The 14,783-nt window shown below is 37.6% G+C and overlaps 1 long non-coding RNA gene across 3 annotated transcripts; it reads left to right on the top strand.

Moving 5' to 3' along the window:
* The first annotated feature begins 2,031 nt into the window (after positions 1-2,031).
* On the top strand, positions 2,032-14,064 carry LOC139866080 (uncharacterized). Of its 3 annotated transcripts, none has more exons than XR_011765229.1 (6): positions 2,032-2,589; positions 2,944-2,975; positions 3,159-3,270; positions 3,389-3,436; positions 3,517-4,205; positions 13,822-14,064. It is a non-coding gene; the product is annotated as an uncharacterized lncRNA (long non-coding RNA). The 3 variants fall into 3 exon arrangements; XR_011765230.1 differs by having other exon boundaries at positions 2,944-2,996; XR_011765231.1 differs by lacking the exon at positions 2,944-2,975.
* The last annotated feature ends 719 nt before the right edge of the window (positions 14,065-14,783 follow it).

Here is a 14,783-nt window from a genome sequence, read left to right as displayed (position 1 = left end):
CAGCTAAACAGCCCACAACCTCATTGTTTGTTAAAATTTCAGCAACAAACAATACCCCTGATTCGGGGTTTTGATGTAGCCGAGCTAGATAAGAATGCAACTGCAGCAGACATTTAGACATTCATTGTTATACTTATTTATAAATAAATATAAATAGATATATGTAATATAACTATACTAAACTTACATTGGGTTGATTAATTGGAGTCTCTTTTTTATACTGAGTTTGCTTAACATTGCAAGTAGTTAGCAACTTCTCAATTTTCTGTCAAACATTTATTTTATATTAACATAATGTTAATTAGAAAAAAAAACTTAATTATACAAAATATTATATTAATACATACATTAAGATAATTTTGCCCAAAAGCTCTCCGAATAGTAAATTTTTTATAATAAAAATCTTATCATCGAAAGAGTAGGCTCTTATTTGACCAGAATTCTGAATTGATTAGAACAACTGTATTAATAATAACTTTTTTGCCAGGTAAAATGTTCAGATTGATGACAATGAAAAGGTGCTACACCTCTGTTTCTTATAGACTATGTGAGATTTTGTTTTTCAGGTATGAATTGGCTGCTTGTTTCGTTTACTTTTTTTCAGTTTTGTAATATTTAGTTATTTTTTATTCAGATTGCTGCAGGTTTAAGAAACCACTCATTTGCTAACAGTCTGTTTAATCAAACCCGATTGCTTACAACAGCTAAGCATCTATTTGATAATGGACATTTGCTCCCTTCTTGCACACCATTTAGTAGTATTGTATGTGATTAATTTTTAATTAATGATTTCGCTGTTAATTATATTTGCTGCTTTTCATTGGATTTTTAATAATTATTTTCATTGAATAAGAATAAGAACTATAATTATTAAAAATCCAATAAAAAGCAGCAAATATAAAAAATTAATCACATACAACACTACTAAATGGTGTTCAAGAAGGGCTCAAATGTCCATTATCAAATGGATGCTTAGCAGTTGTAAGCAATCGGGCATGATTAAACAGACTGTTAGCAAATGAGTGGTTTCTCAAACCTGCAGCAATCTGAATAAAAAATAACTAAATATTACAAAACTGAAAAAAAGTAAACGAAACAAGCAGCCAATTCATGCCTGAAAAACAAAATCTCACATACTCTATAAGAAACAGAGGTGTAGCACCTTTTCATTGTCATCAATCTAAACATTTTATCTGGCAAAAAAGTTATTATTAATACAGTTGTTGTTCTAATCAATTCAGAATTCTGGTCAAATAAGAGCCTACTTTTTCGATGATAAGATTTTTATTATAAGAAGTTTACTATTCGGATATCTTTTGGGCAGAATTATCTTAATGTATGTATTAATATAATATTTTGTATGATTAAGTTTTTTTTTTCTAATTAACATTATGTTAATATAAAATCAATGTTTGACAGACAATTGAGAAGTTGCTAACTACTTGCAATGTTAAGCAAACTCAGTATAAAAAAAGAGACTCTAGTTAATCAACCCAATGTAAATTTTGTATAGTTATATTACATATGTCTATTTATATTTATTTATACATAAGTATAACAATAACAATGAATGTCTAAATGCAGCTCTGCTACAGTTGCATTCTTATCTAGCTCATCTAGATCAAAACCCCGAATTAGGGGTATTGTTTGTTGCTGAAATTTTAACAAACAATGAGGTTGTGGGCTGTTTAGCTGTGGAACTGAACAAAAACATTTTTGGTGAAGTAAGCAAGCATCTGGTAAGCATCTTATTGTCTTATTACTGCAATTTTTAGAAATGCATAGTCTTCCATATTCAATTAGCTAAAATGATTGTAAAAACTGTCAAATTGAAATTTTGGTTGACTTTAAAGTCAAAAGGTCTATTTTTGTGTCAAAAGCTGTGAAGATATGGAATCTAAAGTGGAAGAATAGTAGAATGATCTTTGATGTTTGACCATTCATAGCTAAATTAATAGGCCTTAGCTTGTATTTTTGTTTTTGTGGGCCTTGGGATCCACTTGTTTTGTAAAAGATGTTTCTGTTAAGAGACTTCTCTCTCAAAAATAATCACTGTGAGACGAAAGTTTACAAAAGTAAGCATTCTTTTCGCCTAAACATAGGCGTATTAGGCAAAAAGTTTAAGATCCAATGAGAATCTGCCACCTGCCACGTTATCCCAATATTTCCGTTTTTTTTTTCAAACTTTTCGCCTAATCTACCACTTTTTAGGCTTTAGGTGAAATGTCTTTGGTGAATGTGCGAAAAGGTAAAAAAACCACCAAAACACATATGTTTCTGCATCTCGCTATCACTTATGCTCTTTTTTTATCTCTTCGGATACGGCACCGTACTCCACCTTCTACCACCGTACTCAAACTTCTACCACCTTATCTCAACAACTAAGGCCAACAACCACCGGCGGATGCATAATTTCGACCGACAGATGCATAATTTCGACCGGCGGCCAACAACTACGGACAACAACCTCCTTGCAGGGTTGTAGTGTTCCGACAACAGATCACGGTTGTAGGGTTCCGACGTTGTTCTTGGTTAGGGTTCCGGCGGTTGTGGTGATGTATAATAGAGTAATCGAAGGCTTCTTAAAAGGTCAGTCATCTTCCATGTTTAAACCTAATTGTTAGTTAAATTTCATGTTTAAACCTATAATGAAATTGTACAAGTCCTTGCTTTGGTGTAGTATGCAACGCGACTAAGAGACATAAAGTTAAAAGAACCTTAAAACCTTTGTTTGTATGGCGTTAGACCTTGTTTTGTGTTACTCAATACATGTCTTTGAATCTCCCAAAAGATTTACTTTGTAATGCAACAAAAGTAATACGTAGTATAATAGTTTAAAAAGCCATTTCAATTTTATAAGCATCAGTTGGTGAGATTTTAATAAGAGCTATTATATTAGTAGATGATTTGTTTATCTTACATGTTTCTGCAAATGGTATGTAGGAATTGTCATCCGATTCTTCTCAACATGTTAGGTCTGCTTTATTACATGTCAGGTCTTCTCAACATGTTAGGAATATATATATATATATATATATATATATATATATATATATATATATATATATATATATATATATTTGTACATGCATTTTTTGCTATGTTATCCAATCATCAATATTTTGAAACTTATACACGTTCATTTTAATTGTTTTAAGGTTATGCACAAGTTTGAACTAAGATTGTTGGACATGCTTAAGGATTTTGGTAGTGTACTTATGCAAATCAATGTACTTTATGCTTAGTGCTTACTTGATCTCCACATTGCAGGTACTTAACTAAATTTTTTTTTATTATTTTTTTTTATATTTTTTTTAAAGACATCTTGTCGGTGTTGTTATTTACTGTTTTTTAGTTGTATACATATTGACCGTTGTATGATTTCCAGTTATATAGGTGGTTGTTGGTGGTTATAATGGCTTCAAAAATGAATATAGTGAGTTTTTTATACATATAAAAAAATATTATTAACATATTTTATATCGAATTTTAGAGATAAATTGTTGTCTTATTAAGGGAAAATACTATTACGCGGATGTACAACTAAGAGCCAAGATCAACATTGTCGGTAAAATAGCGAAGCTAATCTATGGTGATAGGTTTAGTTGTGGGAAGCTGTTTTATGAAACATGTTTCGGCTATTCCGTGTTTACGGACTGCAAATTTCGAGAACCTTCGTTGATACATTTTTATGATTTCTAATTTAGTTCATGTTAATCGTAAGACGGAAGAGTTAATTTTTGAGGTTGCCGGGAAAAAACTATTTTTTGGCCCGAAGGAATTCATGTTAATTACTGGTTTGCAATTTGGAAAGGTTCTTAGAATTCCAGGTTTTGGTGGCGGACAGTTTAGAAAACGGGTCTTCGCATTTGTGGATAAGAAACGTTACGTACTCGTGTCTGATCTTATACATGCTTTTGAACGTCATTATGATTACACAGATGATGATGTAGTTCGAATTTGTTTGTTATTGGTTTTGGTTCATGGTTTTATTGATTCTTAGGCCGAGTTTGTTGTTGATGATGAGTTACTAAGACTAGTTGAAGATTTGAATGCGTGGAATAGTTTTCCTTGGGGTAGCTATGTTTGGCATCACACTTTCATACAATTGTCTCAATGTCCTAGACGTCCTGTAACGTTTTTTTCCTGACACATCTACAAAAAATCCGGTGTACGGTCTTCAAGGTTTTATCTCAGCCTTCAAGGTTCATGGTTATTTCAATATTTAGTTTAATATTATTTGTATTTGTATCATTTGTAGCGACCCGACAAAATCGTCATTGACGGCGCCGTCTACTTAGGTCCCGTTACGTGGTCATAAGTCTTTAAAACAACGTTTGACCAAAAGATATGTCGCATTCATTTCAAATGTAAAGATTGTTCAAAGTTTACGAGAATAGTTCCACCACAAGTTACGTTACAAAGTTATAAGTACAAATGAAACTTATGCGACACAATTTAAAAGTAGCCAAAAGACGCTCTGTGTATGCATATATACTCGACATCCAATGCAAGTATCAAAATAATGAGCGGAAGCATGTATCATGTATCGTTCAAGGACCTGAGAAAAACATAGAAATCTGTCAACGAAAACGTTGGTGAAATCATAGGTTTAAGTAAGTAAGTACAAGTGAACCACAAGATTTGCATCAATGAAGTAATAGTAATACATTCCAAAAGTTTGTTTCACGAGCACCCAATTATCAATGCTTAACATTCCTTCCATAGAACCCCATCACTTAGTGCTAGAACATACACTGTTTCTCGAAAATATATTTCATTCGTAAACGGTAGCGAACCGTTTGAATGAGGGTTTGTCAAACCCATATGGATCCATACAACATAAGTTCTCGCTTACACCCGGCAAGTGTAACTAATGATAATCGAATTGAGGATTTTGTTCTAAACTCGTATGTAGAATGTTTGTTTTCCTGTACTTGTGTTCACTTAGTAAAGAAATGTTTATGTTTTCTCATCCCAAATGTAAGTTCAAAAAGAGTAAAAGTGGGACTATGATCTCACCTTGAGTGCACGAGTAGTAAAGTACTTCAACAAGTAAACGTGTGCAAAGAACAATGCTAGTCTTGACCTAAACAATAGGTTGTATCAATAACGGTAAACACGATAGGTCAAAGATGTTCAATTAGTCCTATGGCTCGTTAAGACTCGATCATAATAGCATGTGAATCAAATTGTCATGTTTCATGCAAGGTACAAGTATAAAAACATGTTAGAACGATTGCACAAATATTTGGTTAAGTTTGATTAAAAGTCAACTTGGTCGGGTCAAAGTCAACGAAAAAGTCAACATGTTCGGGTCGGGTCCCGAACTATTTTTCTGAGGTTTTTAATCATATATGAGCATGTTAGAACAAGTTTCATGTGAATCGGAGGTCCGTAGTATGCCAAACATTTTTCGTATTTTGGACATGGAGGTCAGAACCTGACCACGGCTTATGTCGCGCCGCGACATAAGCTGGCCGCGCCGCGACATTGGCCGTGCGCTGGTACCTGGTCAGTCTCAATTGTTCAAGTCCCAAATCAAAACTCTTTCAAGTATAAATTACAAACCGCTAACTCTTAGAACTCGCACCTTATATCGTTGGAAAGGTAATTTGACAAAGAACACAACTAAATATATTTCACCAACCAAAAACATTATTTGTAACAATCGGCTTTCCAAAATAAATGATCGATTAATGCACACATTTAATACTCGAATTTGATAAGTGCACATTTATGATTCGGGCATTTAATGCATACATACAACACGCCGTTTTGTAGGTAATCGAGCATACAATACAACTAACTACTTACTAACAATAATTCATGGCATTCAATGTATCATCTATTCATTTCAAGCTTATCAAACCCTAACTCAAATTCACCAAAAATCACTAATCAAGTTTATGGAGTTTTCTCAAGCAACCTACACATCAAATTGAAGCTAGTGATACTAGGAACACAATTAGAACGTGAACTTTTAACATCTAACAACATATGATCATCCAAAATTCAAGAACAACACACCAAAATTCAAGTTCATGCTAGTTATACTAAAACAACGAGATCGAGCATACAAATTACATACACGACATCACAATGAGCCATAGACACTAACTAACACCATTTCAAGTCAAAAACACGAATTTAGAGAAATCTAGAGTTTTAGAAATGTTACCCAAACGAGATGAAGTTGGTACCAAAATGAAGAGGATGAAGAGAGGATCACGAATATGTAATTTATTTTGTTGTAAGCCTCCTAGGTCGAATTTAGATGATGATTGAATGAATTTGGTAAATGTGTGTGTGTTCTTGCTAGAGAGAAAGAGAGAGAGAGGGAGATGGTTGAATGGTGGTGATTGGGACCTAGTCAACTAGTTTGCCCCGTGTCAATTTTAGTCCCTCGAGTTTGTAGTCGGGTGCGGAAAATACCTAAACGAAATATTTTAAAACGCGTATTAACGGGAGATGTTATAAACATATAACGGAGTTTAAATTAGTATAACGGAAAAGTAAATGGAAAAAGGCGGGATGTTACATTACCTACTCCTTAAAAGAAATTTCGTCCCGAAATTTAAGTAGGCGTAGTAGTCGTTGTTTCTTCCTCGAGATCTTGCGTTTCTGAATTCACGAATAGATGAGGATATTTCCTTTGCATTTGATCTTGTCTTTTCCAAGTAAACTCGGGTCCCCTTTTGGCGTTCCAACGGACTTTAACAATCGGGATTCGGCTTTGTTTCAATGTCTTGACGGAGGTGTCCACAATTTCAACCGGTTCCTCCACAAAATGAAGTTTGTCATCAATAGTAAGTTCCTCGAGAGGGATGACGATATCGGGTTCGGCTAGACACTTTTTCAAGTTAGATACATGGAAGGTAGGATGAACGGAACTCAGTTGAGGCGGAAGATCTAAACGATAAGCAACGGTTCCAATACGCTCCAAGATTTCGAAAGGACCAATATACCGCGGATTTAGCTTCCCGCGTTTCCCAAAACGGATTACACCCTTCCAAGGTGCGACTTTTAACATTACTCGGTCACCGACTTGAAATTCAAGATCGTTGCGTCGTTTGTCGGTATAGCTCTTTTGACGACTTCGGGCCGTCCTAAGCCTATCTCGGATTTGAACGATTTTCTCGGTGGTTTCGTGAATGAGTTCGGGTCCGGTGATTTGCATGTCGCCTACCTCGGCCCAACAAAGAGGTGAACGACATTTGCGGCCATATAGCGCTTCAAAAGGTGCGGCTTTAATGCTCGCGTGATAACTATTGTTATAAGAGAACTCGGCGCGAGGTAAGTGCTTGTCCCAAGCTTTTCCGAAATCAACCACGCAAGCTCGTAACATGTCTTCCAAGGTTTGAATTGTACGTTCGCTTTGTCCATCGGTTTGAGGATGATATGCGGTGCTCATGTCTAAACGCGTTCCCAACGCTTCTTGCAATGTACGCCAAAATCTAGAAACGAAACGGCCATCTCGGTCGGAGATAATCGATAAAGGTACACCGTGTCGGGCTACGATCTCCTTAATGTAAAGTTGTGCAAGTTTCTCCATTTTGTCCGTTTCTTTCATGGCAAGGAAGTGTGCGGATTTGGTGAGACGGTCAACAATAACCCAAATGGTATCATAACCGCCCGTCGTTTTTGGTAGTTTGGTGATAAAATCCATCGTTATTCTTTCCCACTTCCATTGCGGGATCTCGGGTTGTTGAAGTAGTCCGGACGGTCTTTGGTGTTCGGCTTTGACTTTGGAACATGTCAAACACTTGGAAACATAAGTAGCTACGTCCCTTTTGATGTTCGGCCACCAATATAGTTGTTTAAGGTCGTGGTACATCTTATTGGCACCGGGGTGAATCGAGTATCGTGACTTATGGGCTTCATCTAAAATAAGGCTTCGTAGGTCCCCATAACTAGGCACCCAAATCCTTCCAGCGAAATATCGGAGTCCGGTCTCCCTAATTTCGAATCGAGAGATGAGAATGTTCAAGAGCTCGTGTGAAAGGTTTTCATCCTTGAGGGCCTCATCTTGGGCTACACGAATTTGACTATTGAGGTTGCTGTGAATGGTGATGTTTAAAGCTCGGACACGAAGAGGCACCGCTCTTTCTTTTCGACTTAAGGCATCGGCTACTACGTTTGCCTTCCCGGGATGGTAACGAAGCTCGCAATCGTAATCGTTCAAAGTTTCAATCCACCGTCGTTGTCTCATGTTTAGTTGCTTTTGATCGAAAATGTGTTGGAGACTTTTGTGGTCGGTAAAGATAGTACTCTTGGTTCCATAAAGATAGTGTCTCCACATTTTAAGTGCAAAGACAACGGCTCCGAGTTCGAGATCATGCGTCGTGTAGTTTCGTTCATGAATTTTGAGTTGTCGGGAGGCATAAGCAATGACTTTCTTTCGTTGCATCAATACACACCCAAAACCATGTTTCGAGGCATCGCAATATACAACAGAATCATCATTGCCTTCGGGAAGTGACAAGATAGGAGCGGTGGTTAGCTTTGTCTTCAAGATTTGGAACGCGGATTCTTGCTCGGTCGCCCAAATGAATTTCTTTCCCTTGTGAGTTAATGCGGTTAGAGGACGTGCAACCAAAGAGAAGTTTTCGATGAATCTACGATAGTACCCGGCGAGACCCAAGAATTGATGAATGTGAGTAGGAGTAGTAGGAGTCTCCCATTTACTAATGGCTTCGATCTTCGTGGGATCGACTTTAATACCTTGATCACTTACAACATGACCAAGAAATTGAACTTCCTTCAACCAAAATTCACACTTGGAGAATTTGGCATAAAGTCGTTCTTGTCTCAAGAGTTCAAGCACAAGTCGGAGATGTTGTTCGTGCTCTTTTTCATTTTTAGAATAGATCAATATATCATCGATGAACACAATAACGAATTTATCGAGATACGGTTTGCACACGCGGTTCATAAGATCCATGAACACCGCCGGTGCGTTAGTGAGACCAAATGGCATGGCGAGGAATTCATAACTACCATAACGAGTCCGGAAAGCGGTTTTGGAGACATCTTCCCCCTTAACCCTTAATTGATGATAACCCGAGCGGAGATCGATTTTCGAATATACACAAGACCCTTGTAGTTGATCAAAGAGGTCATCGATGCGAGGAAGAGGATATCAGTTCTTAACCGTCAATTTATTTAGTTCACGATAATCAATGCACATTCGTAGGGATCCGTCTTTCTTTTTAACAAACAAAATCGGAGCGCCCCAAGGTGAATGGCTAGGTTGGATAAAACCACGGTCAAGTAGTTCTTGGATTTAACTTTGCAATTCTTGCATTTCGGATGGAGCAAGTCTATACGGTGCACGTGCTACGGGTGCGGCTCCCGGAATAAGATCGATTTGGAATTCAACCGGTCGATGAGGTGGAAGACCCGGCAATTCGTCGGGAAATACATCGGAAAAGTCACTAACAATTGACACATCATCGATATGCTTCTCATCGGACTCGACTTTCTTAACGTGGGCAAGGATCGCAAAACAACCCTTACGGAGTAGTTTTCTAACTTTAAGGCACGAAACGAGGTTGAGTCTGGTGCAACTCTTATCGCCATAAACAATCAAAGGTTCACCATTCTCGATAGGAATTCGGATTGCGTTAAGATCACAAAGGATGTGAGATTTCGTTTTGACTAACCAATTCATACCGATTATTACATCAAAGCTTCCTAGTTCCATGGGTATCAAATCAATTTCAAATTCCTTACCCAAAATGTTTAACGTACACCCCCGGTAATATGTGTCGGCACTTAATAGTTTCCCGTTAGCCACTTCAATGGTATAAGTGGTATCTAATGGAAGAGGTGGAGTGCTAAAAGAATGAGTCAAAGTCTTGGATACAAAGCATTTATCGGCACCCGAATCGAATAAGCAAGAGACATAAGAATTGTTGAGAAGAAACGTACCCGTGACTAGTTCAGTGTCATCCCGGGCTTCCTCGGTGTTGATGTTGAAAGCTCGGCCGCGCGTATTGGGGTTATCTTTCCTCTTCGGGCATGCATTTCTATAATGGCCCGTTTGGCCACATTCGTAACAAGTGCCCGTCTTTGGTGCATTGGGCCACTTTCGAGCGACGGGAGTGGCACTTTTACAATCGTTGGCCTTATGACCAATTCCTTGGCACCGATGGCAAATTAGCTTACTACATTCGCCAAAGTGATGTTTGTTGCATTTGTTGCAAAGAGGTAGAATTCCGGCATAACCCTTCTTGCCGTCGGAGGTGAAAGATTTCTTGGCAAAGTTGTTGTTGCTTGATTGGGGAGCTTCCCATTTTCTTTTGTTGTTACCCGACTTGTCCTCGGCTTTAGGTGCCGGTACTACGATTTCGTCCACTGTCTCTATCAATTTGCGGGCCCTGTTCAAAGCTTCTTGATGATTAGGGGGTTTGGATGACATTACTCCGTGTTTGATGCTCTTTGGAAGACCATCCATGTAAAGTTCAACCCTTAAAGCTTCGGGGTTCACAAGATTTGGGCACATCAAGGCTAGTTCGGAAAATCGTTGATTATAAGCCTTGAGATCATTTCCGATCGCCTTTAAAGTTCTTAGCTCTTGTTCGAGCCTTCGGGTTTCTTCACAAGGGAAATATTCGACAATCATCTTTTCCCTCAAGTCGGCCCAAGAGAGGGCGTGAGCTTCATCGGTACCCACCGATTGTACATAAGTATTCCACCATGTAAGAGCGACACCGGCGAAGGTGTGAGTGGAGTATTTGACCTTGTCTTGGTCCCGACAACCGCTTATGCTAAAGACGGCTTCCGTTTGCTCAAACCATCGGGTGAGCACGACCGGTCCCCCGGTTCCATCAAAAGTGTGAGGTTTGCACCCCATGAAAGCTTTATAGGAGCATCCTTCGTTTGAGTTACCGGCTCCATTGTTGTTGTTGTTGTTATTGTTGTTGTTGTGGTTGTTATTATTATTGTTGTTGGATGAGTGACCGGCCATGGCCGCATCTACGGCGGTAGTTATCATCCGTTCGAGAGCTTGTTCGGGAGTTTCATTGCGGCGTACACGACGAGGAGCCATTGTTCCTTCAAGACACAAGAATATCATTGATTAGTATTCTCAATAATACTAACCGTGATATAGAATAAAGATAAAGAGAAGTTTTTCCTCGACTCGCCTTAAATTCTTTATGTCATAATGTCGGAACGTTCATATGAGTCACCGTAATATAATCCCGGAAATTATATTACCCTGATTCATATGTGCATTCGACATCATTTCATATAGTCAAGGTGGCGTGTCAATCAAATTAAACAACGTGAGATTAAGATGAACTAAGAGTAGATATGAGTAGAAGCGTTCGAGTATAAATGCACAAGTAGTCAAGTAATTCCTACTTCAAGTCTATATGCCGGTTGTAGTCTAGACTCACCAACGTACCCTATGACTCGGGGTCGACACCAATGAACTCTAAATCCCTACAACCAACGCTCTGATACCATCTGTAGCGACCCGACAAAATCGTCATTGACGGCGCCGTCTACTTAGGTCCCGTTACGTGGTCATAAGTCTTTAAAACAACGTTTGACCAAAAGATATGTCGCATTCATTTCAAATGTAAAGATTGTTCAAAGTTTACGAGAATAGTTCCACCACAAGTTACGTTACAAAGTTATAAGTACAAATGAAACTTATGCGACACAATTTAAAAGTAGCCAAAAGACGCTCCGTGTATGCATATATACTCGACATCCAATGCAAGTATCAAAATAATGAGCGGAAGCATGTATCATGTATCGTTCAAGGACCTGAGAAAAACATAGAAATCTGTCAACGAAAACGTTGGTGAAATCATAGGTTTAAGTAAGTAAGTACAAGTGAACCACAAGATTTGCATCAATGAAGTAATAGTAATACATTCCAAAAGTTTGTTTCACGAGCACCCAATTATCAATGCTTAACATTCCTTCCATAGAACCCCATCACTTAGTGCTAGAACATACACTGTTTCTCGAAAATATATTTCATTCGTAAACGGTAGCGAACCGTTTGAATGAGGGTTTGTCAAACCCATATGGATCCATACAACATAAGTTCTCGCTTACACCCGGCAAGTGTAACTAATGATAATCGAATTGAGGATTTTGTTCTAAACTCGTATGTAGAATGTTTGTTTTCCTGTACTTGTGTTCACTTAGTAAAGAAATGTTTATGTTTTCTCATCCCAAATGTAAGTTCAAAAAGAGTAAAAGTGGGACTATGATCTCACCTTGAGTGCACGAGTAGTAAAGTACTTCAACAAGTAAACGTGTGCAAAGAACAATGCTAGTCTTGACCTAAACAATAGGTTGTATCAATAACGGTAAACACGATAGGTCAAAGATGTTCAATTAGTCCTATGGCTCGTTAAGACTCGATCATAATAGCATGTGAATCAAATTGTCATGTTTCATGCAAGGTACAAGTATAAAAACATGTTAGAACGATTGCACAAATATTTGGTTAAGTTTGATTAAAAGTCAACTTGGTCGGGTTAAAGTCAACGAAAAAGTCAACATGTTCGGGTCGGGTCCCGAACTATTTTTCTGAGGTTTTTAATCATATATGAGCATGTTAGAACAAGTTTCATGTGAATCGGAGGTCCGTAGTATGCCAAACATTTTTCGTATTTTGGACATGGAGGTCAGAACCTAACCACGGCTTATGTCGCGCCGCGACATAAGCTTGCCGCGCCGCGACATTGGCCGTGCGCTGGTACCTGGTCAGTCTCAATTGTTCAAGTCCCAAATCAAAACTCTTTCAAGTATAAATTACAAACCGCTAACTCTTAGAACTCGCACCTTATATCGTTGGAAAGGTAATTTGACAAAGAACACAACTAAATATATTTCACCAACCAAAAACATTATTTGTAACAATCGGCTTTCCAAAATAAATGATCGATTAATGCACACATTTAATACTCGAATTTGATAAGTGCACATTTATGATTCGGGCATTTAATGCATACATACAACACGCCGTTTTGTAGGTAATCGAGCATACAATACAACTAACTACTTACTAACAATAATTCATGGCATTCAATGTATCATCTATTCATTTCAAGCTTATCAAACCCTAACCCAAATTCACCAAAAATCACTAATCAAGTTTATGGAGTTTTCTCAAGCAACCTACACATCAAATTGAAGCTAGTGATACTAGGAACACAATTAGAACATGAACTTTTAACATCTAACAACATATGATCATTCAAAATTCAAGAACAACACACCAAAATTCAAGTTCATGCTAGTTATACTAAAACAACGAGATCGAGCATACAAATTACATACACGACATCACAATGAGCCATAGACACTAACTAACACCATTTCAAGTCAAAAACACGAATTTAGAGAAATCTAGAGTTTTAGAAATGTTACCCAAACGAGATGAAGTTGGTACCAAAATGAAGAGGATGAAGAGAGGATCACGAATATGTAATTTATTTTGTTGTAAGCCTCCTAGGTCGAATTTAGATGATGATTGAATGAATTTGGTAAATGTGTGTGTGTTCTTGCTAGAGAGAAAGAGAGAGGGAGGGAGATGGTTGAATGGTGGTGATTGGGGTGGACTAGTTGACCTAGTCAACTAGTTTGCCCCGTGTCAATTTTAGTCCCTCGAGTTTGTAGTCGGGTGCGGAAAATACCTAAACGGAATATTTTAAAACGCGTATTAACGGGAGATGTAATAAACATATAACGGAGTTTAAATTAGTATAACGGAAAAGTAAATGGAAAAAGGCGGGATGTTACATCATTATTGTTAATAAAACCATATATGTGTATCATTTGGATAAATAGATATGGATTTTTGAAGTGCTTCCGTTTATAAGTCGATATGCTACAAAGGACCGATGTGATTATCATCCTCGAATTCTTGATTGGAAACAAAGGGAAGAAATTGGTTGGGTAGGATGTGTAGAGTTGGAAAAGATGTCTATTGAAGTATTTTTCCTTTGCAGAGAAATATCATGATAACATCTACTTTTTGTAAGTAGCGATTTGTATTGATACATGTTTTTTTATTATTATTTAATTTGTTTGAGCGAGTATAGACCGAGACCAATGGTGGCGACGCCTCTTGAAATAAAACGTGATTACTATAAGTATAGCATGTTGTTTTTAGCCGGTGAAAGTGAAGCAGAATTACTAGCTAAATTTGAACGCCGCTTCAATGATCTGAGAAGAAGGCCTAAAAAACGAAATTCAGGAACATCCCGGAGCTTTTTGAGGTATGTCAAACATCAACACTGACGCCTTCATTCAATCTCGATCTATTATAGTGTAGAACCGGTCATTAGGTATTTTAATATAATAGTTTCTTTGGGAGAAAGCGTACCCGACTATAATGTGGCCCGACGGTATAGTAGTAAGGTTGAAAGATGGTGAAAAGGATGATTATCACGATGATGGTGCTAATTTTAATGTCGACCATCAACATGAAGATAGGAATTTGGATATTTCAGATGAAGCTGTGTCTCAACTTTTTGATGCTTTTGAAAACAATCCAACGAAATTTACCACCGACGTTGCGAAAAAAAAAAACACTGTCTCAATTAGGGCTGTTAACAAACCGAGCAGGAAGAATTTGAGCTCGACTCGTTTAACTATTACTCGGTTCGAACTCGACTCGAGCTCGATTAAAAAATTTCATACTTTGTTCGTGTTCGAACTCTATTATTTTTTCTATGTTCGAATTCGAACTCGATGTTCGTTTAAAATTTTTTAAGTTTGATGCTCGAATTTTAAGTCAAACTCAAGCT

The sequence above is a fragment of the Rutidosis leptorrhynchoides genome, chromosome 9 (assembly GCF_046630445.1).
Source record: "Rutidosis leptorrhynchoides isolate AG116_Rl617_1_P2 chromosome 9, CSIRO_AGI_Rlap_v1, whole genome shotgun sequence".
Classification (NCBI taxonomy): Eukaryota; Viridiplantae; Streptophyta; class Magnoliopsida; order Asterales; family Asteraceae; genus Rutidosis; species Rutidosis leptorrhynchoides.
The sequence above is the reverse complement of the archived record's forward strand: the minus strand, read 5'-3'. Positions and strand labels throughout refer to the sequence as shown.